Source organism: Nycticebus coucang, chromosome 17, assembly GCF_027406575.1.
Source record: "Nycticebus coucang isolate mNycCou1 chromosome 17, mNycCou1.pri, whole genome shotgun sequence".
Classification (NCBI taxonomy): Eukaryota; Metazoa; Chordata; class Mammalia; order Primates; family Lorisidae; genus Nycticebus; species Nycticebus coucang.
This window is the reverse complement of record NC_069796.1, coordinates 6918597-6931757: the sequence shown is the minus strand read 5'-3', so window position 1 is coordinate 6931757 and position 13161 is coordinate 6918597.

Sequence of the window (13161 nt, the reverse complement as noted above, 5' to 3'; positions counted from 1 at the left end):
CCTTGGGAACTTTTCCTTTGTGTTCACAACATGCTTACACTTTGACACGAGAAGCTCAGCTTTTGGCGTCTCTCAGCTTTTCACAGGCCTTCCCCACTAAGCTTGGTCATTTCTAGCTTGTGACTAAAAGTGTGAGACATATGGCTCTTCCTTCCACTGGAGCACTTAGAAGCCATCGTGCGGTTATTAATTGGTCTGATTTTAATATTCTGGTGTCTCAGGGAATGGGAAGGCCCAGTGAGAGGAAAAACATGTGGGATAGTCTGTTGGTTGAGCAGTCAGAACATGCACATTTATCGATTAAGTTCATTGTCTTATATGGGCATATGTCTTATATGGGCATATGGTGCTCTAAAATAATATTAACGTAAAAGGTCACTTATTACAGGCAGTCATAACAAATCAATAATAATGAAAATGGTGACAATATTGTGAGATTCACTGACCCATGACACAGAGACACAGGTGAATATGGCTGCTGGAATGTAGGGTGCCAATGGGTTTGCCTGACCCAGGATCGCCACAAATGTTCCACTTATAAAACACACAGCATCTGTGAAGAGAAATAAAGCAAAGCTTGGTCAAGTGAGATGTGCTGCTACATAAAGTGCCATTTATAATAGCAACAATCATTATAAAGCATCTCAATAACGCCAACAATAGCTATGTAACGCTATATATGGAGTACGTTAAAACTTTATTGAAAGGCATTAAAAATAAATACTATATTGAAATATATAGCACATTTATGGGACAAAAAAATCAGTGTCTGAAATATGTCAAATATTTGCATGTTAATTCATAATTCCCCATAATCTCGATATTCTTTTTTAAATATGGAAAGGATATTTTCACCATTATATGGAAAAACAAAAGGCTAAGAGCAGCCAAGAAAAATTTTTGGAAGAACAATTTACTGAGGCTTATCTTAGCCAATATTAAGTTGTTATATAAAGCTGTGGTAACTAAGTATCTTATACACAAAGAAGTTTTACAATAATTAGTTATCTGCACTAAACTTAATAAAATTCTAACATCATATCGTAAATCACAGAGTGTAATGAGTTAAAATTATTATACAGAAGAACAGATGGCTTCTTTGGGAAGAATTTTTAAACAAGATGCAAAAAATAAATATCCTTAAAAACTGGTAATTCTAATTCACAAAATTGGTATGAATTGGAGAATAATTTGGGAATTTTGACAAATTTGAAGATGCGGTCAACATAGGCACAGTCATGCTCCCTCAAGCTCTAGACCACAGAAAATCTTGTACTTTTTGTACCAGGAGATGCACAAGACAGTTTCTATAACCAGTATTTTTAAATAATGAAAAAAAAATGAAAACTTCTGAAATTTCCATCAACAAGAGAATGTATACATATATTATAGTTATTTGTAGACTGGATTTACACAGGGTACAGATTTTAAACAGACATTGTATAAGATAAGCCTCATGTTTTAGAAAAAACTTTTTTAAATAAAAACATAAATATTGGAAGGTTATCAAATAATCTGGGTAATATGCATGTATTTTTAAATGAACACTTAATGCATCTAGGAGGAAGTTTAGGACCAATAATTACAAACTGAATCCACTACTAATTAAGTGGATGATAGGATGAATGAAATATCACGTATCATGTTCTCTTCTGACTTAAATTTCTAAACCAAGAGAGCAAAGCTTAGTAAGTTACACTCGTTAGCAAATTTCTATTTTGTTAAATAATGTCAAACAGGGCAATTTAAAGAAAGAAATGCTGATTCAAGGATCAGAAATCAGTAGATGCCTGATTCAAGCTTTAGTAACAGCTGGTTACCCACCCTCGAACTTAATTTAACCAAGTTGTTCTGTTCTTGTCTTTTGAGTTTTTACTAAGTACCAGAGCTACAACGGCTTGAAATATGAACAGAAGTGAACTAGCATTGTCAAGGTAACTTCTAAACATGGGCTCTGGCAAACCTTGTAAGCACACGTCATTTTGTCATACAATTCTGTTACGAGATGGTGATGATATCTTTGGATTGCAACCACCGTGCTTAAGTTTGTTCCACGATGGAATTTACCTCTGTTAAACTGACTTTAGAAAATTCTCCCTCCTGAAAGGATGTGTGAAATGAAGTGTTACATTTAAAACGATGGGCAGTGGACATCACTGCGTTAAAATGCTGCTCCGGTAAAAGTGCAGCTTTTAACAACTACCAATAATGATGTTGCAGAGCAGAAGTGATACAGTATTTCATGACACCTAAAATGATGACTAGTAAACAACCTCTAAGACAAATGAAAGAATTACTCTAAAAGTACACAGTTATGGGGCACATATGTTTACACTAAGACATACTGAACTCCAAAAGCTAGAAAATACTTTGTACTTTTATTTTTGTTTGTTTTTTTAAATTAGAAGTTTAGATTGAATAGTGTTGAAGTTGCATTCTACGGTTGTCCCTATTTTTCCCACCTCCTGGTGTTTAGCCCAGCTTCTCAGCAATCCAATATGACGAAGATTATGAGATGTCACTTCTGTGACCAACTTGCCTCATGAAGGCATATCTAGATTTAGGTCTATCCAGGAGATTTAGCTTAGATCACTGATGAAGGTGGCTGCACTAAACAACGGGCTTTCAAGGTAGACACGATGGCCTTATAGTGGAAGAAGGTTCCATCTAGGACTTACGTAACCAGAGAGAAATTAATGTCTGACATTAAAACTTCAAAAACAGGCTCTCCCTCTAGTTAGGGGCTAATTTAGCTGGTGACTTTAATTTGAAGCCAATGGTTATTTACTATTTTGAAAATCCTAGGCCCTTAAGAATTGTGTTAAATCTACTCTGTTCTAGAAATGGAACCAAAAAAACTTGAATCTGTTTGCAGCCTGCCTTACTGAATTTTTTTAAGAACATTTGTTGAGATATACTGGTGAGGAAAAAGGTTTTTTTATGTATTACTGAACATGAATAATGTGTCTGGTCATCTAGAGCTCTGAGGAGATGTACAAGGGATTAGTGTTGTTTTCCTTTCTGCTCATACAGTTTCTGTGCTATAGCCTGTGGATCAAGGGGTAGAGTTTCAAATCTTATTACTTAGGAAACACGTGTTGTAAGGCTATACGTTTCATAGACACTGCTTTCTCTGATGGATGTGGTCAAAATAAATTGAGAACCTTTGGAAAGCATTGCCCATTCCAAATGCCGTTAAGAGCATTTCTGATTCACAAGAAGAACTCAAAATATCTGCCTTGACAAGAATTTAAATGATGCTTTATTCAAACCCTCATGTATCACTCAGAGGGGTTCATTCCATCTGTGGATAAAGTCACTGCAGATGTGGTTGAAACAGCAAGAGAACCAGACTCAGAAGTAGAGTCTGATGGTGTGACTGAGGTAATACAATCGCATGATCAAGTTTGGAGATGAAAAATTACCTCTTATGAGTGAGCACAGAAGGTGGTTTCTTCAGATGAGTTAAAATGTAGTCCTGTTGAAGATGCTTTGAGCAGTGTTGAAATGACAACCAGGGATATTGACAAAGCAGTGGCAGCGTTTGAGATGACTGACTCCAAACCCAAAATTTCTAGTGTGGGTAAGATTCTTTGAAACAGCATCCCAGGCTATGGAGAAATCTGTGAATGGACAAGGATCTTCATTGCTGTGTGATTTTTAAGAAATCATCACAGTCATTGAGGTCTCTAGCAGCCACCACCAAATTGCTCAATAGCCAGTAATATCAAGGTAGGATTTTCAACCAGCAAAAAGATTATGACTTGCCAAAGGCTCACATAATTGTTACTATTTTTTAAAATAAAGGATTTTTTACTTAAGATATATGTATTTTTTTAGACTTAGTGGTATTTCACATTTAATAGACCTTGGTATAACGTACACATATAATTCATATGCACTGGGGAATCAATACATTTTGAATCTCTCTATTGTGATATTGGTTTTGTTGTGGTTGTCTGGAACTAAACCTCGAATATCTTCATGTCATTCTACATGAAGATCTACACATCTCCCTCTTGCTGGCAAACTCATTCTAGAGTAGGGATTCTTTTTGCTTGCCCAGGGAAAATGAGTCCCTCAATTATCTAACGTCTCTAGAGCAAGATGCTGCAGGCAGCCTGTAGGAACTAAGGTAGCTTCTAACAATAGCCAGCAAGAGGCAGCCTTCAACTACAAGGTAATGAATGCTCCCAGCAACCCATGAGCCTAGAAATGGGTTCTACCCCAGCTGAGCCTCCAGATGAAAACACTGTTTACCTAATATCTTTACTGCAGCCTTGTCCAAACCCAAGCAGTTTTATCAGGACCCAACTATACCATGCCCAGATTTCTGACCCTTGGAAATTGTGAAATAATAATTGTATGTTATTTTAGGCTGATACATTTGTGATAATTTGTTTTGCATCAGTAGGTAATCAGTAAAGATTGCAACCAGAAAATTACATGGCCTTATGGTTCTGCATGTTAGTCAATAGTCTCCACAAGTAGGCTACTCCATTTTGACTAGTTAAGTGGGTTGAAGATGATTTGGAAAGGAATGTATGCCAGATTATGAAGTTTTCCCAAGAGTATAATCATTCAAATGTCAGAACAAGGTCCTGAACTGGACGGGCTTCTGGGATTAATATGGAAATGCTGCACTGGGCAGGTATTGCTTGCTAGAGGCAGGTTACTGCATTGAAATCTGAGCATATCAACTTTTTCTCTAGTTATACATACCTGAAGGGAACCAACTAGCACCTCATAGATTAGAGTTGGGGTTAGCACAATAGGCTTCTTAGGCAGAATTTGCCCCCACCAGTTTTTGACGATATAGTTTTGTTGGGACGTAGAAATGCACCTTTGCTTACGTATTGCCTTGGCTCTGATGACAGAGTTGAACCTGTGACAGAGACTGTAGGGCCAGAAACGCCTCAAATATTTACCAGTGAGATCCTTGCAGAAGTTTGCTGACCCCTGGGTTAGAGTTAGAGATAAAGTAAATCTTCTTGTATACACATACATATATAGCTATTGTCGAGTATTAAGTCTATGTAGATCTTATGTCTTTGTGTTAATAAGAAAAAAGAGTTTTGATACATGGTAATATAAGTCATAGAGTAACTTTGTTTTGTCTTGCTTTTCGTTTTTTATTTTTGAGATAGAGTCTCAAGCTGTTCCCCTGGATAGAGTGCCCGGGCATCATAGCTCACAGCAATTTCCAACTCTTGGGCTCAACTGATCTCCTTGCCTCAGTAGATATGGGGTCTCACTTTTTTTTGCTCAGGCTGGTCTTGAACCCATGTCTCAAGCTATCTACCTGCCTTGGCCTCTCAGAGTATTAGGATTCCAGGGGTGAGCCTGGCCGATTGTAACTTTCTAAGGGTACATGAGAACAGTGCATGTGTAAAATGATGTAAAGATACTTTCAGGACAAGAAAATCAGAACAGGTTTATTTATTTTTTTTCCAAAAAACAATTAGTCAAATATACAACAGAATTTTTCAGTGATTGATTAATCTGTTTTTATTCAGATTAAAAATTTTAGGCAATATTACAGGAGATTTAATACACACTGTGGCAAATGCTAATGTTTTTTAATTCCATACATTCACACATATACAAAGAACATGCTAAAAACAATGTAACCAGGTAGCAGAGACATGTTGAATATACAAAGAGTAACCAGTATGACCACAGCTTTTCCTCTGCAATGGTAAATGAAGATTAAAAGTGAAGAGCTTTGAGACATTAAAGCCGTGCCCAATATTTTTGTTAATTAACGTGTTTTGTAGATAAGCAAATCAACAAAATACATAATTAGATATCTATATGTTCAGAAAACATAACCTATGAATTAATTTTGAAATAATTATCTAATAAAAAATGAAGTAAATTAAGTGATCAAAATAGAAATGAACTCACAGTAAACATTATAAAAATTGTGCATAGTGAAAACTAAGCAAATATGTCAAATCAGGTGTAAACTGAATGAGAACATGTTAAAATGGGAGATATAAAATTAAAAACAATAATTAATGCTGTTACAAGTTTTCTGATATTTAGAAAGCACTACTAATGACAGCAAGTGAAATGAGGCTGTAAACAGAAAGTATAGTACAACATGATACTTAATGGCATGAGAGAGGTTTAGGAGCTGTTTCTAATTAGGAAAAATAGGATTCATTAAATTTGAAACATGTCCTTTCTGTTTTTTTTTTTTTTTTTGGTTAGGTCTATAATTATCACTCTACATGTAATAATTAGAAATATAGAATAAAGTCATTGTCATAGTTATTTCTATGAGAACTGTGGGAAGTTTGTGTTAGTGTTTAACTTCTTTATAGTTTCTAAATGTATGGTGGCTAACACACGTAATACTTCACAGTAAATAATACTGAAAACATTTGAACTGAACATTCAAAATACTTGCTTTTTATATCAATGCTATTAAAGATGAGCTGTATTTTTAATATTTAATGTAATGTACTTTTTAATTCAGAATTGCTTTCACAACAAAAATTAAGGTACAGCTAATTCAGAGCTTCATTCTTCTTTTGTAACGTAACTGACCGAATCCCAGCATGGAATAGATTTTACTTGGTGATGAGGAATGTCAGTCCCTAACAGTCACATTGCCTTGGATGGGTCATTATTTTTAAAAAGTTGGGATACGGATAAACAAATTTTGAAAAACAGGTATTTACATAGCTTTAGTTGTCTTCTGTTAAGCTGTAATGCTTTGCTTCTAAATCTACCACCATTGTGAAGACCATGCAATTTCAAAAAATGATATTTGGTCAACCAGGTTTGCAAATTCCAGAATATAATAATTACAATTCATTTCTAGGAAAGTGAGGTGAAGAACACGCAAATGGCAATATGTTTTATGTCTGGTCCTTAGTGAAATCATAAAATGGAACAACAGAAAAAAATGTGTAGGTGTAAAATGGTGAGTCGGTTTCCTCCATTTGGAATTTTCAAAATTGGAAGAGGAAGATGACGTGTCCTCCAGGAAAGAGAGCTGGAGAGGGGGAACAGAAGCCCAGATGATAGAAGGAAATAAACAAAAACCCACATTCATACCCACCCCTGAGCTCAGGCATGAAGGGGACCAGGCAGGTAAAGGTAGATGTTTTCAAGGAACAAAAAGCACTAAGTGTATTGGTTACAAAGAACAGTGTCGACCAGGACAACCAGGTGGCTGAGAAGGCTGGCTGTGATTTACAAGGAGAGGCTCTGGGACACATGAAAGAAGTTTGGCAACACGTTCATGGTCATTAAAGCAGCGGAGCCCCGCAAGGCTGGAGGTTGCCAGGATCATTATTCAGAGTTCATGTGTAAGTAACTGTGTGGGCAGGGAACTGGCACGTCTAATTATCCGTTAATAGTACTGATGTACACACGAGGGAACAGAACATCGTCAACGGAAAATATGTTTTAATGTTTGGACGTTTGTCCATAAGAAAGAATGGTAAATGCTGTGATTTTGAAATTCCCTCTGTGGGGATGAAATAAATTCAAAATCATACAGTCAAGAGGATCCTTAAAAAATAAAAATAAAGGGTGGTGGTTGGGGCTCAGTGAGTAGGGTGCCAGCTCCATATACCAAGGGTGGCGGGTTTGAACCCGGCCCCGACTAAACTGCAATAAAAAAAAAAAAAAAAAAAAGCCAGGCACCTGTAGTCCTAGCTACTTGGGAAGCTGAGGCAAGAGAATTGCCTAAGCCCAAGAGCTGGAGGTTGCTATGAGCTGTGACGCCACGACACTCTACCGAGGGGGACAAAGTGAGACTCTGTCTCCAAAAAATAAATGAATAAATAAACAAATTAATTAATTAATTACCATGACACTCAACCCCAGAGCAACTATGTGAGACTCCGTCTCAAAAAAATTAATTAATTAATAAACAACAATACTAGAATTTTCCATTCAAAATAACATGTAAAATATCTCAGAATTATAGTTTATGTTTAAAGCAGAATTATGAACTTAATTACTTTTAATCTAAGTGAATATGCAGAAAATTTCTTTGAGGCATCTGGCGTGTATGTAGTTTGCTAATAAAAATAATGTATATGACACATACTTATAAAACTAGGGAAGTGATAAAAGTTAAACAAATGCAAGAAAATCTTGACAGCGTATCAATATACTATTAATTCAATGCAAAGTGGACGGACAAAAGTGACTTTCAAGATGGGGAGCAGGGCTGCAGCTGAAAGGCAGTGCTGCCCGGCCCAGCTGCTGCCACGTAGGAGGAGGCAGAGACACCCCGGCCTCTTGGCGCCCGTCTGCTCTAAGATTTCCACTATTGCAGTTGTTGATGTTCCTAATCCATTAGGGTTTTACTTTTTGGCAAGGTAAGAACAGAAAAGACTTCACTGTGCCACTATAAACAAAGTTGAAGTAATTATATCTCAAAAGCTTTCCAGAAAGGATTTCTCGTCTCTGGACTTTGGGTGTTGGTGAAAGCTTTCTGGTGGGGTATTTCTCAGTTTTCATTTTTGCTTTGGCTAAGAGGCCTATTTTTACACTGCCTTTTCTTATTTTGATAAATCTAAGCTGGTTTCATTTCTTGAGTAGCGGATTACTCTGAAATTATTGCAGGTGGCTGCAAGGATCTGGTTTTGTCTCAAGTTAGGCGGATATAAATGCACTGGAAAGTCCGTTTGTGCTGCAGATTTCTATTTGTGTACCTTTTTGCTTGCCCATTCTTTACGCCCTACCAGCTAGTTTATTTTTCTGTGTTATGCTTTATGGAGCTAATAAACTTGAAATCAACCATGGGTTAATCTAGAGCAAAACTCTAGATTAGAGTTTTGCTGCCAGTAAAGCAAGGAAATAAAATTCCAGACATTAAATGCAATGAAAAAAGTTATTTTTTTCATATTTAGGGGCTTGTCTAATCTAACCCTAGTTCCGTGAACTGTTTAACAAATGCACTGTTAGTAGTTGAGTCTTTTATCAAGTCATAATTTTGAGGCCGGGCATGGTGGCTCATACCTTGTAATTCCAGCACTCTAGGAGGCTGACGTGGGTAGATTGCTTGACCTCAGAAGTTCCAGACTAGCCCAAACAAGAGGGAGACCCCATCTCTACTAAAAATAGAAACAAAAGTGCCAGGCATTGTGGGACATACCTGTAGTCCCAGCGACTTGGGAGGCTGAGGCGAGAGACCCACTTGAGCCCAAGAGTTTAAAGTTGCTGTAAGCTATGACGGCATGGCACTACTATGGCATACGCCAGTCTCACTACCAATGAGACTCTGTCTCAAAAACAAATAAAAACTATAACTTTGGGGTGGCGCCTATGGCTCAAGGAGTAGGGCGCCGGTCCCATATGCCAGAGGTGGTGGGTTCAAACCCAGCCCCGGCCAAAAAAAAAAACTATAACTTTGAAATACCTGTTCCATTTATCTTTATTGTTTTCTCAAATTTCACTCCTTCATTCAAACCTTTATCAACTAATTTGATCCAAATTTGGTAAGTTTAATTATTTCAGATCTCCTTATTGTCTATCTAAAAATAAGTCAGCAATTTTGGGAAGATGAGAAGAATTTTACTGTGAATGTTTATGTTAGGTATAAAGAGAACTGATTAGGACTCATTTCTAAGGCACTTTTTTGGTAAAGGAGCTAGGCAAAGGCATATACTATTCAGCAAGTTTGTTTCACTAATTAGTTAGAAAGTGAATGGGCGTTAGCTGAACTTGTGACTGTGATTAACAAAATATATGACCTCGATTCTAGTGTAGCATCCTTGCAGGAGAGGGACTTGTAAAGAGTGTCACTCTTCTAGTGACAGAAGAAAAAGTGAAAATGGTCTATGAGTGTATCACATACAATCTTTTTTTTTGCAGTTTTTGGCCGGGGCTGGGTTTGAACCCACCACCTCCAGCATATGGGGCCTGCGCCCTACTCCTTTGAGCCATAGGCGCTGCCCTCACATACAATCTTTTAGGGGAGAAGATGGTGAAGAACTCAGAGTCTTGTAAGGAATTTCAATTTAAAACAGTTAAAGCTAGGTGTTTCAATTATTTTTGTGGAAAGTACCGGGTTAGAGATGTATAACGTCTCATTTAATGTGGTCTGACAAATGTCCCTGGGGAAAATATACTACAAAAAATTACCAGCAAATACGATTCTTATCATTCCTTACGCAGGTGTTCAGAGAAGTTAGATCTGAATGCAGACCCCAGACTGTGTCTTTATGGACCAGAGAATTTTGAGTAAGATGGAAGCAAAGAGGTGATGTATAGGGAAGAATGTGATGGACTCTCCATGGTGAGGAGGGCTTCAGAGAAAATGTACAACTCTGAGCTAACAAATTCTATATGTTTCTTTTGCAGAGCTGGAAAATCTTGCCAAAGAGTTAGAGAAAAAGAGCATGAAACATGGTTCAAAAAAAAAAATAAAATAAAATAAACCAGTGCTGCTATGTATCCCTTAATGACAGGAAATATTGAATGCACATTAATGGAATAGGAGAGGCTTTTTAAATTTTTGGCATGGAGCCCACAAATCAAAGTAGTAATATAATCTGAAAATTGGATCATTTCAAACATAACTTTATTTAGGAAATACGTTATAGTTTCTCATCAGATCTACCATTTAGTTGTTAACCTTTGTTCTCGCAATTGATATGATGGGGGGTTCATGCTGGCTTCCTCTGGGCTGACTGATTTTCTGACATAATTCATGGGTTTGTTTTGTCTTATTCTAAAGTTATGTCACTTTTAAACAGATATTTTTTAAACTGTTCAGTTTCTAAGAAGAAAAAGCAGACTCCTCTTTGAAAAGCTCTAATTAGAATCAATTCCAACTTTGAAATAACTTCACAATATTGACAGGTGTTGGTCATACAACATAAAAATTCCAAAAGTCCATAGCCCTTGGTTTATTGATGATATTTCCAAGTTCAGGCCAAGAATGATCTGCCCCACCAAAAAGAGATGACGTGTCTAAGATGATTTTCAGATGGATCAGAATATGTAAGAGTGTGAGTTGCCTTGATGAGAATTTCTGTAATTCCCCTGTAAGAAGTGCCTCCTTGTTAGCAGAGACTGCTCTGGGTACCGCCCCTTTTAGATACTATCATGTTTATAGTCACATGTGATTGTCACTGCCACTGTATGACACATTTGTGCACAGCATATGTGCATATGTGCGTCCATCCTCTCTGGCCACCAGCGAAACATGCAGTGAACATATCTAAGAGGTCGTCATCTGGTAGGAACCTTGATTAGCACTAGAGGCACGAATATCAGTGATCACATCGCCTTCTGTACACCAAGTACACCAGAATTTTTTCCTTCAAACAAAAGGCATGAAAACATGTTTTTCCAATGAAAATTTATTTTAGAATTGCCTTTATTGAGTTCAATTGAGATGTGCCTATTATTATAAAGGAAGATAGTCATGCCCTCTGTAAAATGCTGAAAATTATGTATGGCAAGTGTTCAAATTTTTCCTTCAAATGACATTTTCAAAATATGGTTATAGATATGAATCTAGAATGATTTAAACTACCAAAACTAGTTTTTCCTCATTCATAAAACAGAGACTTAATGGGACGCTGCTTTACTGAAACGTCTCCATCTGGTAGTCATTGTCATGATGTTATTATCATTATCATACGATGTATTAGTGATTTCTTCCTCCGTTATTCCAAAGCACCTTCTAAATAGCCCAAGTTTAATTCTTACCATATTTCTATGTCTCTTTCCTCTCTGTGTAATAAATACAGAACATAATACAAGGATTTAAGGATATTTTCTAGATAAATGAGTAATATGCTGCGAGATTTCTTGAATCTATTCATGAATCAAATAGTGAATAATGCTATCTTACCTTGACTATGGAGACACAAATAGAAGGTATTTTCTACATTAGAATACATTTTAATTTAAAGGAAATTATAAACAATTATGTTACCACAAAGATGTAATTTAGGTTAAATGTCAATATATACCATTATATTAAAATTAAATATATATAGCGTAATGTGTCAAATAATTTGTTTTGCAATTTGCTAACTTGAAGCATTTTAAAATATGAAAGAACATTGCTTTAAAAAGGGTAGTTGATCCCAGTGCATATAAGTAGACGGTTTGATAAAACAGAGTGAAAATTGTCATTGAAGTAAAAATGACTCGGGTTCAAGTCAGATTTTTTAGCCTTGACAGGAAAGGAATGAAGACAGAGGCCAGGAGAAAGTCCCAGCAGGGAGCCATGAGGGAAGGTGGGTGTGAGAAGGTGAGTCAGGTAACGGACACAAACATGGGAGGAAAAATAAGTCACGGGGAGCAAATCCAGACAGGATTAAGCTAAGACAGAGCATGAAATAGCAGGATTAATGAAGAAGATTAAAAAAGAACCATTTTCTCGTTTACACAGAAGCGATGGACAACTTGCCTTTGTAAAGAGGGTTGCATGATTCAAATCAAAGGGGAAAACATTTATATCACTTACATCCCTTCCTGGAAATTAATGTAAATTAAAGAGAGTTGCTTTTGTTGTCCTAAATGGTGGGGTGTTTGGCGTGATGTTCCTTTTCTGTGTGCAGAGATATTAAAGATTTGTTTATATGGCAAAGGAGCTCTAGAAATTACATGAAAATAAAAAAAATAAAGCTGAGAGGGGAGGAAGGAAGTCTGAGGTGGGGAAGCCATCGAGGCGCAGCCCTGTCAAATGCCCCTGTCACACCAGGGTACAGTTGTCTGTGTCTACACTGGTGTGAGTGGTGTCTGAGGGGAAACTCAGGGCTGGGAGCTGAGTTCCACACCTGGGATGACGCAGTAGAGTGTTGGATCAGCAAGGTAAGGACTGGGTGTTGGTGCTCAAATAGCACTGGCAGTGACTGTGAAAGTCGCTCATCTTCCTGCCCCGAATCTGCAGAGTTCTTGGGAAGATTACATGGATCCTGGGATTTCACCATAGCTGGGATGGATTTTCAGTCAATTTTATGTAAGAAATCTAAAACTACAGGGTACCTATGTTGACATCCAGCTTAACAGGATTGGAGATAAGCATAAATTGTAACATACTCAAATGACGTGAGCTGATTATTTCTGAGGATGAATCAATTCTTCCAACAAATAAAAGGACCATTAAATAAATAAATGACAACTGATTATATGAAACAGAGTAAGTGATGATTTTTTTAACCTTCTGTTTAA